Source organism: Podarcis gaigeae (genome assembly GCF_964106915.1).
Source record: "Podarcis gaigeae genome assembly, chromosome: 3".
Taxonomy (NCBI): domain Eukaryota; kingdom Metazoa; phylum Chordata; class Lepidosauria; order Squamata; family Lacertidae; genus Podarcis; species Podarcis gaigeae.
The window spans coordinates 50,214,051-50,234,558 of NC_139680.1; the positions used below are offsets into that span (position 1 = coordinate 50,214,051).

Consider the following 20,508-nt stretch of genomic DNA (forward strand, 5'->3'; position numbering starts at 1 on the left):
CAGATTCCAGGTTCAATAAAGATTACATCATGGAAAAACTATGCCATGTAGCCTGAGAATCAAAGCCATCACAATTGGTGGCTGTTTAACTGTAATGTCACTGAAACACATACTTCCCACCCCTCCCCGGTTCTCCCCCCCCTTGCTTCCCTTCTCCTTGCTAGTTCACCACACTCATCCCTTCTACTTTTCGTACCATTAAGGCCAGCTTTATTGGGGAGAAGAAAATCTGATCAAAACTGTCGACCGCCAACTGCCGATTTTCAATGGATTCAATAAAGGCCACCTTAACGATTTCCCTAATTAATGGATGACATCTTTGGCTGGAGGAGAGGCGATGTATTCTACTCTGTCTTAGTCTTTGTTAGCCTTCTAATTAACTTTCGTAGGTCACCCAGGTCTCCCAAACCTAAAAGTGAAGAGGGCCATTGTGCTAGGAGCAGTAAACTTACTTTTTTCTGCCTGGGTACTTAAAAGTGGGGGGGATGATTACAGGCAGGGAAAAATAACTCCATTTAAAGTCTTTGTGAGTACAGAGAATACATAGGTCCCTGCCATAGAAAATAATTGAAACACCTTTTTATACCAATATTTCCATGCATAATAAAACAAATTAGCAAAGTCCATCTAACTCCAGATGCATTTTTCCAATTACTTTGAGGGAATGTGAACTCCAGTTAGTCAATGAAAGGGTTTCAGCTTAGTGAACAAATTGCTACTGCAACAGCTATCAGTTGTATAACAGTTGTGGTGTGGCATGTTAAGCAGAGTCTGAGTTAACAGCACACACACACATACACAGTTACAAATTATGGATATAATTTAATGTTTATGAAAGATCACGGTGGAATTATACCATGAAGTTAAATTTGTTCCACTGCCTTTGATGGAATCTCAACTGATTCTGGTTTTTTGAAGTGAAAGTAGAAAGGGCAAATCTTTTTCCTACAAAAATTATGATCCAACCAAAATGCAAAAGTATAAAGATATTGATCTACATGACTAATTTCTGTATGTAAAATGTATTGACTGTACTTTGCCGGCATCTGCATTTCAGTTGCCCCCCCTTGAATCATCCACAATAATATTATAAATCATTAAATACTATAAGGTCCATCATACCATTACAGGACTTAACGTACTTGAAATGAACCAATTAGGCTGAAATATAGCCCAGGAGCTTGTAGTGTTGCATTTACCTTGTGTCTGGTTGATTAATGGACTAATAGAGCCCATGTGGTATACGTGATTTGAGCATTGAAATAGAGCCAGAGAATTTCAGTCTCAAATCCCTACTCAGCCATGGAGCTTCCTAGATGATCTTGGCTAGTCAGTCCCTCTCAGGCTAACCTACATCATAGAACCTTGGGATGAACTTTGTATGCTATCCTAGGCTCCTAGGAGGAAGTGTCTAATAAAACCTTTCCCAACCTTGAGTCCCCAGATGTTGTTGGACTACAACTCCCATCATCCCAAGCTAGGACCAGTGGTCAGGGATGTTGGAAGTTGTACTCCAGCAACTTCTGGGAACCCAAGGTTGAGAAAGGCTGATTTAATAAGTAGAATATGAAGCTTGTAGATGAATTTTGCTCTGTTATATAATAGACTTTATAGTTAAAAGGTAAAGGTAAAGGAACCCTGAACAGTTAAGTCCAATCAAAGGCGACTATGGGTTTGCTGCGCTCATCTCGCTTTTCAGGCTGAGGGAGTTGGTGTTTGTCTGCAGACAGCTTTTCAGGTCATGTGGCTAGCATGACTAAACCACTTCTGGCACAACGGAACATGAAAGCCAGAGCACACGGAAACGCCCTTTACCTTCCCGCCACAGCGATACCTATTTATCTACTTGCACTGTTATATTTTCAAACTGCTAGGTTGCCAGAAGCTGGGAGAGAGCAATGGGAGCTCACACCGTCGCAGGGATTCGAACTGCCAACCTTCTGATCGGCATGCCCAAGAGGCTCAGTGGTTTAGACCACAGTGCCACCCTCTCTATAGTTACTCACATCTAACTCACACTGAAAAGACCATCTTTATAGTATAGAAGAGTTGCATGCTGTATTTTTATTTATCCATCTATTTGTAAGCCCATTTCCAATATGTAAACAATTGAAGGAGGGAAAACAGCTTCAGCAGGGCTGGTGAGCTTCTATCCCAGGCAGAGACTTTGGACAAGTTACAATGGCCTCCCTGCTACCACACAACTCTCAGATTGCCAGTGGCCAAAAGATTGTTCTGCTGCTTGTGGTCAGCAGGGCTGTGAAATATGGGTGCCCAGTAAATTACCCATAATATGCTTGCTCATTCCCACTCCACATAAAGTGCTCACTCATTCAGTCCCAATCCCATAGTGGGACTAGTGCTCTTTGGACCTTGCTTGTTGTTTCAATCACCTGAGCTTGATATAATTACTCATGATGGCCCTTCAGGATGAGGAAAGGAAGAAGCAAACTCACCCCCGTCTTCAGTTTACGGGGGCGAGTTGAAGAAACTTTGAAGAGGTCCAGCACTGGGTCTCTGTCAGGAACTGCAATGCTTAGCATTACCCCCATCAGACGATCCATGTTGCTATAGCTTCTCAGTGAAGAGCAGTCCATGGCTCAGCCTTGAAAGTCCCAGGGAACATCTCTACCTCCGCTGGATCCCCTTTCCCACAAAGGTTTGCACAGTAACCAGGTGAGGAAACTCTGAGGTAGCCCAGTGGCACATCCCAAGAGCATTTTGGTAGTAGGTCTACCCATTATCTAGTGGGTAAAGAAGTCAGCAGGAAAGCAGAGCAGACAAAACCTCTCATCTCTGTCTTCCCCAAACCTCCGAATTCCTCATCTGTTACCGCATTGTATCTCATGGATATAGCTGCTGCTTTCAGTTAAAAAAAATTCAAAAAATCCGTTATCTAGATAATCGCCTCAAACATGTATCCTGACAACAGGATATGCCTTATTCACTCCATACATTGTTTCACGGAAGCCATTTTGTTTTGTTTTGTTTTCAAAAAGACTTTTTAATGGCAGTTAATGAACCAATTGGTCACACAAATTAACCTTTCACAGTCATCGCTGTGCTTAAACGTAGTATACAGAAGCAAAGCAATACCAACATGATCTTATGAACCTTGAAATCAACAGTGCCTTGTACGTGATATTATATCCCACCACCAGCACCGTTAAGCAACACATAGACCCAGTATTCTGCATTTGGTAGTTAAGGAGAGAATTGTTCTATTAGAGCACTACTCTGAGCTTTAAATGCAGTTTATTTTTATTTAGAAATCTTGGCCTCAATGGTCCTCTTTTATTATCTTACCGTTGTCAGCAGTTTCATTCTCTAAACAATCATTCTGTTAACTAATCAAATTCATACTTGGTAAAGGACATTTTAGAAAGTAGGAGGAATTCGGCACATGTAGCCCTCAGATTGTGGCTTCTTTGGTTATGCTAGCTTCTTTGGATATCCTAAAAGGTAATGCGGGAGTCTCTGGATAATGGTGCTTTCTGACGTGCTCATGAGGAGCCGACATAAATATGATATTGGCACTTAAGCATTTAAAGCATATCCCCACCTCCACTACATTATACGTCTTCTGCCACTGCTGTTGTGTTTTACCCTCTCAACCTTTCCCATCTCTCCCAATGCCATTGCATTCATCTCCTCATCCTATTTGCCATTCTTGTCTTTCCATGATGAATTTCCTCTCAGTCTCTTGAACTCATTTCTATTCCTCTCTGATGCTCTCCAGTTTGGTTTCAGACACTTCACTCCAGTGGAGCTGCTCTCACAGAAATCATTAATGACCTTCTTTCAGGGAGGTCAAACAGCTCCTTCTCCATCCTCTTTCTCCTTGATCTTTCCTCCACCTTTGATACAAATGATAAGGCCTGTTCTCAGAGCTATCATGCCCTTCTTCAGCCATAGATTATGCTAGTTGAAGAATGATAATGGTAATCGTATTAATGTTGGGACAGAGTCAATGGTGTTAATCATTGTACTGTCATCTGTCCTCTAAGGGCCCAATCATGGAGACAAGTGAAAGAGAGCTGCTGAAATCCACAGCCCAAGAAGGAAGGCGGTGTCTATCACATCCCTTTGTTGCAGGTATTTCTGCCTTTCACTCTTTCTAAACACTGTCTTAATTCTTTGGGCTGGCACAGCCTTCCCAGATATTGTGAACTACAATTCCCATTGTTCCTGATTATCAGCCATGCTGCCCAGGGCTGATGGGAGTTGTAGTCCAAAATATATGAAGAACAACAGCTTGGGGAAGGCTAGTGTAGAAAGAAGAATGGAATCCCAACCAGGAGTTCAGTCTTGATTGCTTAGGCAGGTGGGGAAGGAGTGAGAGCTCAGAAGCCAATGGATGGACAGGATATCTAGACGTGAGCACACAGTGAGTGTTAAGAGACCAGAAGCATGTCAGGCAAGCATTCTATTTGAATGCCACCACCCAGCTCCAGCAAATATCCTTCCTTCAATACCTAAAGATCCTCACGTTGACGTTTAGGGAACCTGAAAATATATTTAGGCTGCAATCCTATATTTACTTAAAGGTAAAGGTAAAAGTACCCCTGCCCGTACGGGCCAGTCTTGACAGACTCTGGGGTTGTGCGCCCATCTCACTCAAGAGGCCAGGGGCCAGCGCTGTCCGGAGACACTTCCGGGTCACGTGGCCAGCGTGACATCGCTGCTCTGGCGAGCCAGAGCCGCACACGGAAACACCGTTTACCTTCCCGCTGGTAAGCGGTCCCTATTTATCTACTTGCACCCGGAGGTGCTTTGGAACTGCTAGGTTGGCAGGCGCTGGGACCGAGCAGCGGGAGCGCACCCCGCCACAGGGATTCGAACCGCCGACCTTTCGATCGGCAAGTCCTAGGCGCTGAGGCTTTAACCCACAGCGCCACCTGCGTCCCTATATTTACTTACCTGGGAGTAAATTCCATTAAATTCAGTGGGGTCTGCCTTTGCATAGACTTGTATAGGATTGCACTGTTACAGGATTAGTCAAAAGGCAACTAAGGTTATTTAATTAGTTAACAGCTTAGACTACACTGATGAAAATCATCCCTGAAGTTATACCATGAGTCCAGAATATGACAACGTAACTAGCCAATTGTTTACAGCACATGGTGTGCAGGTATGAATAAGATACCCACACATAGAAAACTAGCCTAGCAGGAAGGCTACGACCCTCCTTCCTGACATTTAATATTCTATAAACAGAGAGAGTTTTATAAATTAAAAAATAGGTAGAGTATTCAAACAGCTTAGGACCGGAAAGTGTCAATTGTAGGCTGGATAGCTTAATTTCTGTCCTGGGAAAACTAGAGGAAAGAATCATTAAATATAAAATAACCAACCATATAGAAGAACAAGGTTTGCTGAAGCTGAACATTCATGGCTGCTGCAAGGATAAGTCCTGTCTCAGTAACCTACTAAAGCAGTGGTTCCCAATTAGGGGTCCAGGGACCCTGGGGGTCCCCACAATGCACCCAGAGAGCCCACGGCCCCATCCCTTGCCACCCCCCCAACTATTTTTTTGTCATTTTTGCATGGTAATATCACAAATTTTATTGTCTGTTTTAGAGCTGTGTAACTCTTCAATATGTTGGTAAAAATCACACTGCAATAACGATTTTGACCTGGCAATGCGCAGCAACATATCACTCCTCATGCAAGGGAGAGCAGGGCAGCGAATTTCAAGGATCCTCCAATATTGCATGATGATATCAGCCAATATCAGGCACAAGGAAAAGGGGACAACAGAGGACGAGATGGTTGGATAGTGTTCTCGAAGCTACCAGCATGAGTTTGACCAAACTGCAGGAGGCAGTGGAAGACAGAAGTGCCTGGCGTGCTCTGGTCCATGGGGTCACGAAGAGTCGGACATGACTAAACAACAACAACAATCAGCTGATAGCACTGCTGACCTGAGCTGCCTTCCCTCACGCTGAGGGAAAACAAGGTAGCCAATTGGGAGGTGCTGCCTTCCCCTCATGCTGATGGAGAACAAGGCAGCTGGTTGCCCTCACTTCAAGGCACCATAGTACTACCTTCCCCTGGCAGTGAGGCAGAGCAGCTTTTCTCAGTTAGCAGGACAGCAGCAGCAGCCACAGTGTCCAGTACATTTTCGCTGGCTACCACCACTGGCTGTCCGCTGTCCCCCTATCCCCATCCCTTCCAACTCAAACCATGCAGTGGAGGTGACTCCACTTTGTCTCCTTCCCCCACCTATCCGATCTCCATGGCTGCTCCTTCCTTCATCCCCACACCTGGTCTCCAATTTCAGACATCAGGATATATCGGAATATCAGGATGTTTAACTGCTGATATATCATGATGTTGAAAACCAGATATCACTCAGCCCTAGTCTGCTTTTTGGTACAGTGGTACCTTGGTTCTCGAACATAACGTTAGCAGTAATGAGGAAAAGTCCTTTTGTGGATCAGGAACTGGTTACCGTTATATAACAACATGCAGAGAGTAGGAGTAAATGAGGCAGTTCTCCCAGTGGAAGGATGTAGAAAGTGGAGGTCCCTCAAGGGTCAGTAATGAGACCTGTACTTTAATGTTCATACATAATCTATAGTTAGAAGCGAGGAGTGAGGTGACCAAGTTTTTTACGATACTGAATTGCTCAGGGTGGTTCAAAAGTGATTGTGAAGAGCTCCAAAAGCACCTGAGAGAATGGATAATAAAATGCCAAATACAATGCAATGTAAGCAAGTGTAAAGTGATGTGTGGAGGGCAAACAAAAATCTTAATTTCACATATATGCTCAATGGGTCTGAACTGCTGGTCACTGACCAGGTATGAGACCTTGGCGTCATGGTAGATGGTTCAGTCCAGTGTGTGGCAGCTGTGAGAAAGGCAAATTCCATGCTAAGGATCATTAGAAAAAGGGATTGCTATCGGAATGCCATTATAACAAATCTATGTTGCAGCTGCATTTGGAATACTGCATACAGTTCTGGTCACCTCAAAAAGGATTTTGTAGAGCTAGAAAAGGGTAACCAAAATAATTATGGGGCTGGAGCAACTCCCCTACGAGGAAAGGTTGTAGCATTTGAGCCTCTTTAGTATAGAGAAAAGGTGAGGAAGAAGCATCATGATAAGAGTGCATGAAAATTATGCAGGGCATAGAGAAAGTGGAAAGGGGAAAGTTTTTCTCTCTTCTCATAACACTTTAAGTCATTGACATCAAACAAAGCTGAATGTTGGAGGGTTCAGAATAGACAAAAGAAAGAACACGGTGCATAGTAAGTTTGCTCCCACAGGAGGTGCAGATGGCCACCAACTTGGATGGCTTTAAAAGAGGATTAGACAAATTCATGGAGGACAAGGCTATGGTTGCTAGCCATGATGTCAGTGTTACACCTCCACTGTCTGAGAAGAGAAGCCTCTGAGTGCCAGTTTCTGGGATTCACAAGTGGGAAGAGTGCTCTTGTGCTCAGGTCCTGCTTGCAGGCTTCTCACAGGCATCTGTTTGGTCACTGTGAGAACCGGATGCTAGATAGGCCATTGGCCTGATCCAGCAGGTTCTCTTTTATGTTCTTATGTACACTGTGAATTAATTTAAACAGTATGACCTTCAGCAAAGTGCTGCAGTGCATCTGCTCCTCCTTAGAGGAGAATTCCTGTTGAGGGTTTTAGGTAACCAGCTCACCAGCCATGTGTTCCTTCAAGATATTCCATCCCATCCCCTCAGCTTCAAGTTTTCTTTTCCAGCAGACACTTAACCTTTGTGGTCACTGAATGTGTTCTGCTCTCATAGTGTTGTCCCTTTAGGGCTTAAAAAAAATATTTTGTATACTTCTGCAAACCACAAGGTTATCTATAATATGTTGATGCCAGCTTCTTGTTTCTCAGTGGACATGTTTGGGCTGCAAAGTTGCTCAGTACTCACCACCTGAGATCACTGGTAGAGGGAGTCCTCTAGCTTAATCGGTTTGATTAAGCTGTTTTTCTTTCTTTCTTTTAAATAACAACATAGTTCAGATCCAAAAAAATTACAACTAAAGCAATATTTTAAGGACTTTTAGCATAAGTGAAGAAGAACTAAATTAATACTTCCACCCAACCCTTGATACCACACAAATTCAGCCAAAACAGATGAAAAAACCATGAAAATTCCTATAAGGATGATGGAAAAATCGTATTTCCCCTTTTTAAAATACCACCAAGAGAGTGCATCTCAGGTAACTCCTGCAATGTTTGATACTGTCATATGCTAAGGAGGTTGAGCACAGCTATTATTATACTACACTAATGAAAGGAGAAATCTTGCCGGCATGGGCTGTGTTTTTGTCCTTTCCTCTTGTGTGGTGTTATGCAGGGAATCACAGGGTGTTTTTTAAAAGAAAAGAAAAGATCTGAATATGATGATGACATGAGGAATCAACTATTATGCAATCATCATAATGACTGAGGTAATTAAGTAGTACACAAAAAAATCTATTCTAAACTCTGCCTCTTGAAAAACTGCAGGAAACCAAAATCTGCAGGGAGCTGGGCACATTTGATTTTGTCTTTCTTCCCATTTGACTCCTGTTTAAGTCATAAATTTCTCCTCTGCATATGAAATGTGCCAGTTATGAAATTTCATCTCCAACAGTCTTCCCTGTGCCTGATGTTGCACTGATGTGCCAAGACAAAGGGCTGTTTGTGTAAAACTTGCATCCATGCTGGCTGACTTCTGCTTCCCAGTTTACCTTGCAAAATAAAAAATATACAAGATCCAATTTTTCAAAGTACAGGGCATTGTAAGCAGGATGGTGGTGCCTATATCACTGAGTTATGTAGAGTTAATACATTCTGAGAAAAAAACTTCTATTCTGTTTTATGCAGCTGTGATGTTCAGCGAAAAGATACAGTACAACTCTTATGGAATAGTGTTTAAAATAGCACGCATTTCCAGTAATCCCATAAGCAGCAGGATCCTCTCTCAAGATCTTATTAAAATAAATGAACCATTCAGTGCCCATCAAAACACCGTAGAAATAAAGAGCTAGTGTAACTTTTGCACTGCAGTCCTATGACACTTACTTGGGAGCAATCCACCAACCTCAATAGGACTTACTTCTGAGTATACATGTATAGGATTGCACACTGTTAATGCACACACACACTACCAGCTTCATGCTGTTGTTTTCACTTTAGTAGTCTTCAGATGGGATGCCAGATTTAACTTGCACAACAGAGAGAAAGTCACATATTCATCGAAATAGATGAGTTGCTTTTGCTCTCTCTCTCTCTCACTCTTTTAACTTTTGTGTTCTTGGAGACATAACATTAAAGCATGAGAGAGACAGCCAGGGAGAGCATGACGTCCTCTAATCCAACAAGTCACCTTCCCCAGCTCAAACACCAAGTGATTTTCTCTCTCTCTCCCTCTCCCTCTCTCTCTTTCTCCCCTGCCTTATAAGAAAGAAATTGACTTTTGTTTGGAGTTTGTGAAAAGTGGGACTCGGGGCCCAGTCAATGGGGCTCCCCGCAGCGCACTCTGAGTGGAGCCATCTCAAACCAGTCAGCCACGGCACCAATTAATCCGCCCTTTGTCAGAGGCCCAGGCCCAGCAGTAGCAGTGGCAGCAAAGGCAACAGCAACCCATTTGGCCATTGTTCGGGCCTTCATGCAATGGGATTTATCCTTTCAAAGAGCCAGTTTTGTCCCAAAGAGTTCGAGCGGAAGTTTCTCACTGACAATTTGCCCCAAATAGATAGATTTGTCAGAAGCAACCTTTAAAAGGAAAGAAAAAGGGAAAAAATGCCACATAATTATTATTTTTATAAGATGCATCACTCTCTCTATCTCTTTGTAGGCCTAGTCTGGGCAGGTGCAGTAGGCTAAGAAGAGCCCATGGTCTGAGGTAGTGTTAAAAATGGGATTGGTGGGATAGATGAGGCGGCTCTGTTCATCTCAAGACAGATGTAGCAAGCAAGCTTCTTTGTACAGCTGCTTTGACTTCTTAAAGCCGGGAAGGGGGTAGGTTTAGAGTCTTTTACATGTCATTGTCATGATTACTACATAGCATTGCATTAGGCCAGGCAGATTTGGCAGCCTCCAAATGCTTCCCTAAGAGGTCAATAAGAATGATCCAAACAGGTTCCTCCAAGACTGTACACCAGACATGGTGTTGGCATTTTTGCATAACTTGATGCAGCTAAGGAGAGTCTGCCCAGCACAAGAAAAACTGAAAATAGGCCTTTGCTATGTTTTTGAGACTTGTTGTTTTACTATTGCCACTGAATACAGCAACTTGTTTGTTCCCAGCAGGAATTACGGAGCAAAATTTGCAAAATCTATAACTCGCTACAGTGGAGAAGGGGACAACAGAGGATAAGATGGCTGAACAGTGTTCTCGAAGCTACCAGCATGAGTTTGACCAAACTGCGGGAGGCAGTGGAAGACAGGAGTGCCTGGCGTGCTCTGGTCCATGGGGTCACGAAGAGTCAGACATGACTAAACAACAACAACAACAGTGGAGTGAAAGTGGGAGCATCCATTTGGTAAGCTTTGTAGCTCATACAGAACAGCACGTACCTGAACACATGCACATAGGCTAGCAGAAAGATATTGAGATCTGTGAGCTATAAGTCACTTCAAGTAAGATGCAACAGAAGGGCATGGTAGAGACCCAGTACTTGAAATGACAAGTAGGAAGTCAGGTGCTTATATGCTCTTCAACACAAAAACAAACAAACAAACAAATCATTTTCATACAGAAAAGCTAAATTTCAGAGAGAAGGTGCTTCTCCCAGCCTTCTCCCTGACCTAGTTGCTCTCTATGTGCAAGAATGTTTTTATAATCATACAGAGGAACATTCAGTTCGGTGAAATTCCAACTGCAATCTGAAATTATACACAGGTTTATCATTGTGAGAATAGGCCACAGAGAGAGATCAATTGTTTTAGGGTGACTTCTAGTTCTTTCCTTTCAGAACGAAAAGATATTTTACAAATCTCTTCCCCCACCCACAAAGGAGGAACTGGGAGCGATTGTACTTTGTGCCTCAAACACAAATTTTCTGGTAGAAAATTTACTTAACATTCATATATTTTAAAGCGAGTCTCTGAGATCTCACATTTGAAGGGAAGAGATTAAGACAGTCTCCAAAACCAGATAAAGGTGTGAAAGATTTCAAATGATCAGTGGAGAAGTGGCATTGGCTTGAATGGCTTCCTGGTGCTCTCTGAAGGTTGTTTGGTTGGTCCTAATAAAAATATTTCCCAACTGCAGATCTCAAAGAGTGCTGTACGGCTTGATACTTCCTGCCTTAAGGATACATGTGATTCTTTCTCACGTGTATCTGTGGTTATTGTGAAGTATAAGTAGTGACCACAACAAATGTTCTTAAAATTCATTATGATTGATTGACTGCAATTTAGTCTAGCAATGCCTTTCGGCATTACAGTGAATCTTGTGCCCCGCTACAAAAATTGCTTCTCACCACCCACCCCAAATATAAAATTATGTCTTTACATGAGTCCTCACCACCACTTCCCAACAGAAAGACTTATTCCAAGACCCCAGTGCACAGATTTCCCATCTAAATGAAGCAGATGTTTTACTGGTTGGTCCCGCTTGTACGTTGAGCATTTCCTGACTCTTAGTGTTCATATAATGCACCGGTCTATGTCATCTTTATGAGAAGCAAACTTTTAATACCACAAAATGTGGTCAAGACGTAAAGAAATGACTTACATAGCAAGTATTACAACTTTTCACAAACTTGTAGCTACTGGAATTTAATGGAAAGCTTTTGATCTGTCATATAAAAAATTGAAAGATGTCAAGCTTCAAAATTCTGATGCCTCCTATAACCTGGTTTCAGAGAGTCAGGCTGTCAGAATAGTTGAGTGTGCAGGAAAGGTGGGCTGTGAATAAGTCAGGGGTTACTCAGTTTCAACATGTGCACACTGTGTACGATGTGTGAATAGCAAGTGGGGGTAAATTTGTGTTTGCCAACTCTCTCCTGAGAGATATCTGTCTCCTCCTATACTAGTTTTTAAATTGGACTTAGAGATCTTTTAATTTTGATCTGCTTTTAGTTATGATGCTGGGCTTTGTGGCTTTAATTGTTTGACATCTCACATTATCTGTCTTAAGTTGTTTTACCTGGTTTGTTACGCTAGCCAGAAGAGTGTTTTAGATGGTGGGTTTTCGTTTTGGATTTTTTTATTCCTAAATGAAATCCACTGTGGTGTTTGAGCTCGTGGTGCCTTTTCTGTTGAGGTCCTTGCTGCTGACTGTGTTGGCTCAGCTCATTTCCTCCCTCTAGTGAAGAAGTAGGCACCTTGGTTACATATTGTTGAGAATATTTCTTTCACATATGCAGAAAAGACAAAACAGAAAGGCAAGGACCTGTTGTTTATCCATGAGGTGATTTGCTCCTTTAGTCTCATACAGAGCAAAACCCCAGGTGGCCTTTAACAAGTATTCACTAGTTCAAACCACTTGCTGTTAACAGCCTTAAATGCAACAATACTGTATTTAAACAAACAGGGGGAAATGGTTAAGTACTAATCTTCTTGGTGCATTTGCAATCATATTTTGCTTGCAAAATATTGTTTCACTACATGATGATAATCCTTCACAAATGAACCATTATACAGTGGTACATCGGGTTGAGTACTTAATTCGTTCCAGAGGTCTGTTCTTAACCTGAAACTGTTCTTAACCTGAAGCACCACTTTCGCTAATGGGGCCTCCTGCTGCTGCCGTGCCGCAAGAGCACAATTTCATCCTGAAGCAAAGTTCTTAACCTGAAGCACTATTTCTGGGTTAGCAGAGTCTGTAACCTGAAGCATATGTAACCCGAGGTACCACTGTACCTAGAATGAAAAGTGCTTATGACAACACATACCTCTTTGCTGTGACGCCTTGCAGTTGCTTAATAGATATTATGACTTTACACCATGCTCCTCCCATAACTCTGGTTCATTGGCATTCTTGTTAAAGCAAATAAATTAGAATCTCATGTGTGCTTTACCCATGTGTTTACCATGTCAAATTGTGCTATGATCTGTTATAATAGCAGTACAACCTCTGCTCATATACCTGTGCTGCAATGAATCAGTGCCACTGGCCATTAACCAGAAGGTTGGTGGTTCAAGCACACCCAGGGAAGGCTGTGGGCAGGATTCCTGCATTGCAAGGGGTTGGACTAGATGCCTCCTGGGTTTCCTTCCAACTCTACAATTCTATGGTTCTTTGAATGAGTATGCTAAACATACAATGTAAAATTATACATGCCACCATAGATCATGGTCTTGTAGTCTCCCTCCGTCATTCTCTCTCACATACGTACACCAGTTTTTTAAGTAGTGAGAAATATTGTACACTTCATTCCACATCCTGAATATGGATTTAAATGGAACTTCTACATAATTTCAGACATTGATGAATATATGAGGGCTTCAACAAATAAATGGTACTTTCTATATGCAACAAGGACTTCTTTTCCCGGGAAAGATGCTGTGCAGCAGATAGGATGCAGAATCTTTCATCTTCCACAGAGTGTATTCTCCATTTCTGAAAGCTGAGCAGGTGTGCATGCAGAGTTCTGTCGCATCACAAATACAGAGCACTCTATAAGCACATCACTGCCTTATAGAATTTTGGGTCATACGTGCCTAGTATGCTTAGAGTGTTTTCACATCATGCATCGTCTTCTGGAACTTGATTCTCTGTGATCACAAACATACTGAAGCTGTTGTTTATGTAACAGCCTTCCTGGAGGGAGTTAATAAGAATTCAGGTGACAACAATCACAGACAAATATTTGTTAGTGGACCTCGTTCCTTTCTAATAGATCCCATAATGTCAGCATATAACATGACTTTTAGGAATTAGAAAATGTTTTAAATATTATTGGTCATGAATTTCAACACCATAGTAAAAGAACAGTGCCATGAAGATGGAACATTGATCTAACAGTAGCTGTGATATCATGAGGATAAAGGCTGCTGATTCATTGGCTCTTTGGTATATGACCATACATACAAGCTGTGGGTGTTTTTCTGATTTGATTGTTGTAGGTCTATTAGCTAAGTTTTAATTGATTATTGGCTGCTGTTTCAGATGGCAATTGTAAGTATTGTGAGCATTATTGACCACCGATAATGGAAAGAACAGAGGAGAAAATTTTAAATTTTAAGTTGCACGGACCTGATAAGTGAGTATTAGCCATGTGGGTTATTGCGCCAAACAGAAGCAATTTAAAATTGCATTTATTAAATAACTTTGAAACCTGATACTTAGGGAGATGCTGTAATATTGCAACCAATTAATTGGCTGAAAGCTGGGTTGCTGGAGGATGCTCCCAAATGTTAATTTGCCCAAATTTTAAACATTTAAGAAATATTGCTTAGCCTGCAGGTGCCACTGAGTGAAGCTAAAATTACACCCAGAGTCTTTTGCCATGCCTTTGCCAGCCTGACAGGCAGGATTTTAGTTGCTCCCCGCCCCGCCCCGCCCCCCAGCCCTTGCCCCTGTGCCAGTGCAGGGAGCAGGGAGCAGGGAGCGCTTCACCTGCATAATATCTGTGTGTCAGCCTGTTGTGCTGTCAAAGGCGGAGAGCCAGGGCCAGGACAAAGAAGAAATAAAAGGTGATAGCAGCCTAAGTGAAGCACGGCTTCCCCCTCTTTTAGCAAACACTGAGAGGCTGTTACCCACACGAGGTCCATTTTCTCTGGAAGTAACCTTGGCTGAAGTCACCCATTGAATCAATAAATATACTCCTCAAAGAAGTGAATTAACCAGTCAATCCAGACCCCTGTTAGAAGGGAATTTGTCTCCCGATGTACTGGCAGGTCAGATACCAATGGAGGCAGACAAGCCAGTGCAGGGCTGGCATTTCCTTTTCTGAAGGCATATATGTGATTAATGGGGCGTTTCATTGCTGCAAGTGAACTGTGGCTGAATTGCCTGCACTGCTTCATCTCTGAATGGAGGGAGCAGGAGAATGCTTGGTGACTGATAGCTTTTGTTAGCGCAGGCAGCCTGGACTCTGGTATTACTCCTCCCCTTGCCTCTCCTTGAAGATACATTCACAGAGAGCGAGTGCTTTGCAACTGGTCCTCATGCTTGCCCTGCTGTCAGGCAGCTCAGCTCACCTGGGACTCACTTCTGCACACTTTGGATTCTTTGGACTCGACTTCCCAAGAAGCTTCTGTCTTGTCCGACAGAATGAATGAATGAATGAATGAATGGGTGTAGGGTTCCAAAAAGATTCTGTACTTACAATGGAAATTTGAGGCCAAAGTAGAAGTTATCCTGCCGCAAAAATGGCCTGTCCTTTCCCCTCCATAATCTCTCACAGAACTTTCCCTGTCTCTTGACATCAGGACATTTTTCCTGCAGCTGCTGTAGGGATATGTATAGAAACTTGGAGAGGATATATTTATTCAATATTATCCTTCCTTCCTCATGTTTGTGAGTTCAGCAAAGTGCATCTATTTGCAGCTTAAAATAAGGAAGTTTTGATAGTCTAGTTTTAGTCTTTTAGTTTAAGTGATCCATGATGCTTTAGTGCAGACTGGATTCTCCTGGTATTTCCCCTTTTCTCCCCTTAACGCAATCATCACACAGTCTTGTAAACAGTAAATATAACATTTACTCACTTAGAATACTTGTTGAAGAGTAACAGATACTGCAGCCTCATTCAGGCAGGCTTAAAATGATCATCAGGTTACAAAGACATACTTTAGTCTAGTTTAAAGTGGTGTCTGAGTAATGAAGCTTTTACATTGGTGAGATGAAGTGCAAAGAGGAAGTGCCCAGCCAGGTGAAGAGGTTGTATGTATGTATGTATGTATGTATGGTCCCTCCCCCTAACAAGGCACTGTGGGTGTGTCTCTCTGGGTCCTCTCTAGGAAATTTACAGCACTCTGAGCTTCTGCTCCTCTCGTGTGCCTATCCAGCAAACATGCATGGTTGGTTTTTGACTGCATTGTAAATACAGTGGTACCTCGGGTTAAGTACTTAATTCGTTCCGGAGGTCTGTTCTTAACCTGAAGCACCACTTTAGCTAATGGGGCCTCCTGCTGCTGCCGTGCCGCCGGAGCACAATTTCTGTTCTCATCCTGAAGCAAAGTTCTTAACCTGAAGCAATATTTCTGGGTTAGCGGAGTCTGTAACCTGAAGCATATGTAACCCGAGGTACCACTGTATCTCACAGCTACTGCTGATCCAAGCAAGGAATTGTGGACTCGAGGGAAATTCTACATATGCTGCTGAAAGGGAACATGGACCTGCCGTTACCATTTTCAATAGCGCAATGGATTGGGGAATAACATTTGGTTTGGTCTGAATTCCATGCAGCTCAAAGAGCACATAAGCTTAGGTCTGTGGATCCATTCTAATCATTCTGATGGATTCTAATCAACCAAAACTTTAATCACCAATTATAATCCTGAATTGCTTGTTTCTCATTCCCTCTGTTTTTGGTTCAAGTCTTTATTTGCTTGCGCAAATGTAACCAATATGGAACCACCACACACACACAAAAGAGTAAACCCAAACTCCACATAAGTACCAAAAAATCTGTAGGAAAGAACCATAATTGTGGAAAGGGGTGGGGGGTGTCAAAACAATCCAATGATGACTCAGTGTGCATAGAGTCCACCCCGTGGATGTTTGATAGATGAATGTTGTTGCATGTCAGGGTGGCCTCAACTCTGCAGACAGGGATTTGCCAGATAGCTGGCAGAGGACATATTTCTACCTGCATATTGCAAGGTCCAGCCCAAGAAGTGGTGTTCCTCTACCTACGCATCAGACTGTTGGTTTGTGGACTCGGATGACACAGGGCGGTTCCATAAGGCTTCATACACCTGAATCAGAATCCCTCCCAATAACCTTTTGCTTTGTTAGGGGGTTGATTCTGGTGGCCACATAGCAGAGGTGACCACAACAAGGCCGTGCAGTCTGGAGAAGCTTGCTGCTGCAAGCGCCTGAAACAAAACATAACCTGCCATCTCACCTATGCAGTTGATCTCTCCTTTCCCCCTCTTCTTTAAAAGAAAGAAAGAAATCATTTCCTCTTTTAAGCAAAGGGATTATTTACTGCAAATCCGAAAGCAATAAATACACCATGACCAATTCCGCAAAGAGGCTCACAGCCAAAGGATCTCCCCTCCTCGTTATGTCGTTAGAGAACTGTAGCCGATTTAATTAAACGTGCTGACTGCTGATCCGCAGCAAGATCTGCGGCGCCTGGGGTAAAAACATCCCCTTGACATGCACGCGAAACAATGCCGCCAACCCTTTACATCCCCCCATCGACTGATGGGATTGAACGGGAGGGTCTCTCTCCAGACTCCCCTCCTCCTTTCCGCGCGGACACCCCCCCTATCGAAGCGATGTAAAGCCCCCCAAAGCAGCCCCCTTCCCTGGGAGAGGTTAATAAGCTCTTGTTCTACTGACAGAGCCTCTGATTGGGTTTAAAGTTCGAGTTTAGTAATCTCTTAAAGATCAGGGGCTCGGATAATGGCTCTCTTTGACTAGGTCCTTTTTTATCGTTTGGGGGCTGAGAAGATGGGGGGGCAACTTAGGACGAGCCGGGTGTGTGTGTGTGTGTGTGTGTGTGTGTGTAAAAGAGGGACTGCTGCAGATCTGGGTAAGAGCCCCCCATCCTCTGAGCAGAAGGGTCTACTTTGGTCCCCTGTGGAATGAAGCGGCAGAATTGGAACCACAGCTTCCACTTACTGACTGTCTGAGGGTATCCTGCAGAATTGCTTGATCCCGGGATCCCAAATAAGGAGCTTCCTTTAAGAGGCTGGTGTTAGTTCAATGAAATTTTCTGAAATCGTGGTGGCGCTGGGGTTACCTGCTAGGAAAGGTTTGTGTTCTGGAATAAGAATTCATTGCGTATCTTACGATGGATTGTTAAATCTATTGTTTTAACCATTCGCTTTGGTTGCATTATAACAAGCCTTCGGGGTTCAAAAGATAAAAGACGGGGGATAAATATCCAAGTTTGCATAAAGTACATTAAAAAACTTTCTCATCCAATTGAAATAAATCTCAAGTACAGTGGTTTGTGGAAATGGGATCAGATCTGTTGCCCGTTGGTGTTCAGTTCTGTGGGGATGTCCAGTCTTGATGAATAAACTCTTCCCCCTGGGATCAAAACAAAAAAATTCCTTCCAGTAGCACCTTAAAGACCAACTAAGTCAGTTCTTGGTATGAGCTTTCGTGTGCATGCACACTTCTTCAGATACACTGAAACAGAAGTTTCCAGACCCTTCTATATAGTGAGAAGGTGGGGAGGGGTATTACTCAGAAGGCTGGTGGGAATGGGTGATTGGCAGATAGCTGTGATGAGCCTGTTGATAACGACTGCAATAGGTCTTACAGGAAGAAGCAAGGGGTGAAAAGGTGAAAAATGGCTTTGTCATGTATAATGAGATAAGAATCCAAGGTCTTTGTTCAGGCCAGGTTTCTCCATGGTTTTAAGTTTAGTGATAAGTTGTAATTCAGCAGCTTCTCTTTCCAGTCCCTCTGGGATATCAGAGATGGCTACCATTAGAACTCAGCCATAGCAGGAGATGGGGGCTCGGGGAGGGACGCAGGATTAAGGCCACCTGTTTAGAGCGAAGACTCCGCGTTTCGGAGTGGCTGCTTGTTCCAGGTTGGGATGAGATGGGGAACTTAGATCATACGGACTAGTCCAGGCGTAGGCAAACCTCGGCCCTCCAGATGTTCGGGACTACAATTCCCATCATCCCCGACCACTGGTCCTGTTAAACTAGGGATTATGGGAATTGTAGTCCCAAACATCTGGAGGGCCGGAGTTTGCCTATGCCTGGACTAGTCACTTGGGGAGATTTTGCCTGCTGCTGTGTCCTGATGGCTCAGTTCACCATTTGCTGGGTCGGTCGCTTGAACGAAAGAAGCATTTCTAGCGGGTGGGAGAATCATTTCTTCGGCTACTGCAGCGACCTGATAGTCGTAACGTGGGGGGCGAGGGGGAGAGCATTGCTTGCGGTGCGTAATTTCTCCAAGAGGACATGTGTAGACTGGGAAGATCTTTGGACATGCAGCATCACTATCATTCTAAGCCAGCCTCCTTCAACCTGTTGCCCCTCAACCCAGATGATCCGGACTCCAACTCCCATCAGCCCCAGCCAGCACGGCCAATGGTCAGAGATCTTACGGGAGTTGTCGAGCAACATCCGGAGAGCACCAGCTAGGGGGATGCTGTGCTGGGCAAACCAGATCAGTTGTGTTCACATAATCGTGCTTCAGTCTTGGGAACCAGCTATGCACACATAAGTATATAGACAGATGCCCAGACACACCTGCATGCACTTCTGCTTTGAACGCCTGTCCCTGAAGAACAGCCGGGGAAGCCATTGGCTGTGGGGGGGGGGGCGCACTGGCTTTTGGCATAGGAAAGGTCCCCTGCAAATGGTCTGATTCAGTTTTCCATGTTCCTTAGGAATCCTGCGTAACCTAGCGAAGTACTTCGAGGGCGGGCAGATGATCCAATCACAGCCCTGACTAAAGGGAGACCATTATTTTTCGAGTGTTCCCGTCACTCGCCAGTCCTTACAACAGCCTTAACTTGTAGGCCGACAGCATCAGCAGCGCCCACGTGGCTGCGCAGCAAACGCTGAAGACCTCGCAGGAGGAGCTGCCTTGGCGCTGGGGCCCAGGGCGAATTGCAGGCCGAGCTTCACCACCGGGAGGGGACTTTCCCGCCCCAAAACTCAGGACGAGGAGGAATCGCAAGACCACCACCACCTGAGCATCATCATCCAGGCTTCAGAAGCTGGTGGGGCCCGATCCACCATGCACGTTTCTGCAGCAGCAGCAAAAAAAAAAGAGCCACTTCTGTTTCCTACAGTGGCTTTCTTCAAGGGAGTGCGCGTAGAATGGAAGCCTGGAAGAACTCTCGGGATCGGGAGCAAAATGGAATGAGGTGGAGGGAGTTAGAAGCAATTCCCCCCCCCCCCATCGCCGCTTCCCTTGCTCCCCCCAACCTGGGCGAAGAGGCTGGAGCCTCGCGTACAGGCCATCTCTCGCCCCCTGGACTCTGGAGTGCGCCCCCGCCTGGCCGGGAGGGACGCTTTCCTTGGAGAAAGTCCCGAGGGAGGCTGGTGGACCATTAACAAGTCAACCACGCCGCTAAAGAGGGAAATCGGATTGTAGGAGAAGAGATCCCTATTTTTAAAAAAAACTTTTTTAAAAATATGTATTTATTATTTATTTGTTTGTGTTTGCATCCAAAGCTGGTAAGAAGCGAGAGTGAGAAGGAGAGAAACGCTCCGGACTCGCCTTTTCCAAACTCCTGTGCAGAAGCCGCTGGGAGGTTCATTAATAGCATTAGAATTTAACACCCCCTCCCTCCAGCTGACGTCACGCACATCGCCCAGAACTGGCTCGCTGTGAAGGTGGTTGGAGGGAGGGGGGGCGAGATGGAGGAAGAGGAGGGACGGAGGCGAGAGGAGCCCCCTCCCCCCTCCCGACGGGCTGCCTGTCAGCGCTCCCGGGGGGTATGATAGGCG

At 44.1% G+C, this 20,508-nt stretch overlaps 1 long non-coding RNA gene across 1 annotated transcript in view; it reads left to right on the forward strand.

The window, feature by feature from the left end:
* The window catches only part of LOC310841054, a 37,926-nt gene extending 25,431 nt beyond the window's left edge, over window positions 1–12,495 (forward strand). Inside the window, exons 2-4 of the long non-coding RNA XR_014562305.1 lie at window positions 4,008–4,095; window positions 10,267–10,502; window positions 10,935–12,495. This is a non-coding gene — a long non-coding RNA (uncharacterized lncRNA). The remainder of the gene's footprint in view (window positions 1–4,007; window positions 4,096–10,266; window positions 10,503–10,934) is intronic.
* The last annotated feature ends 8,013 nt before the right edge of the window (window positions 12,496–20,508 follow it).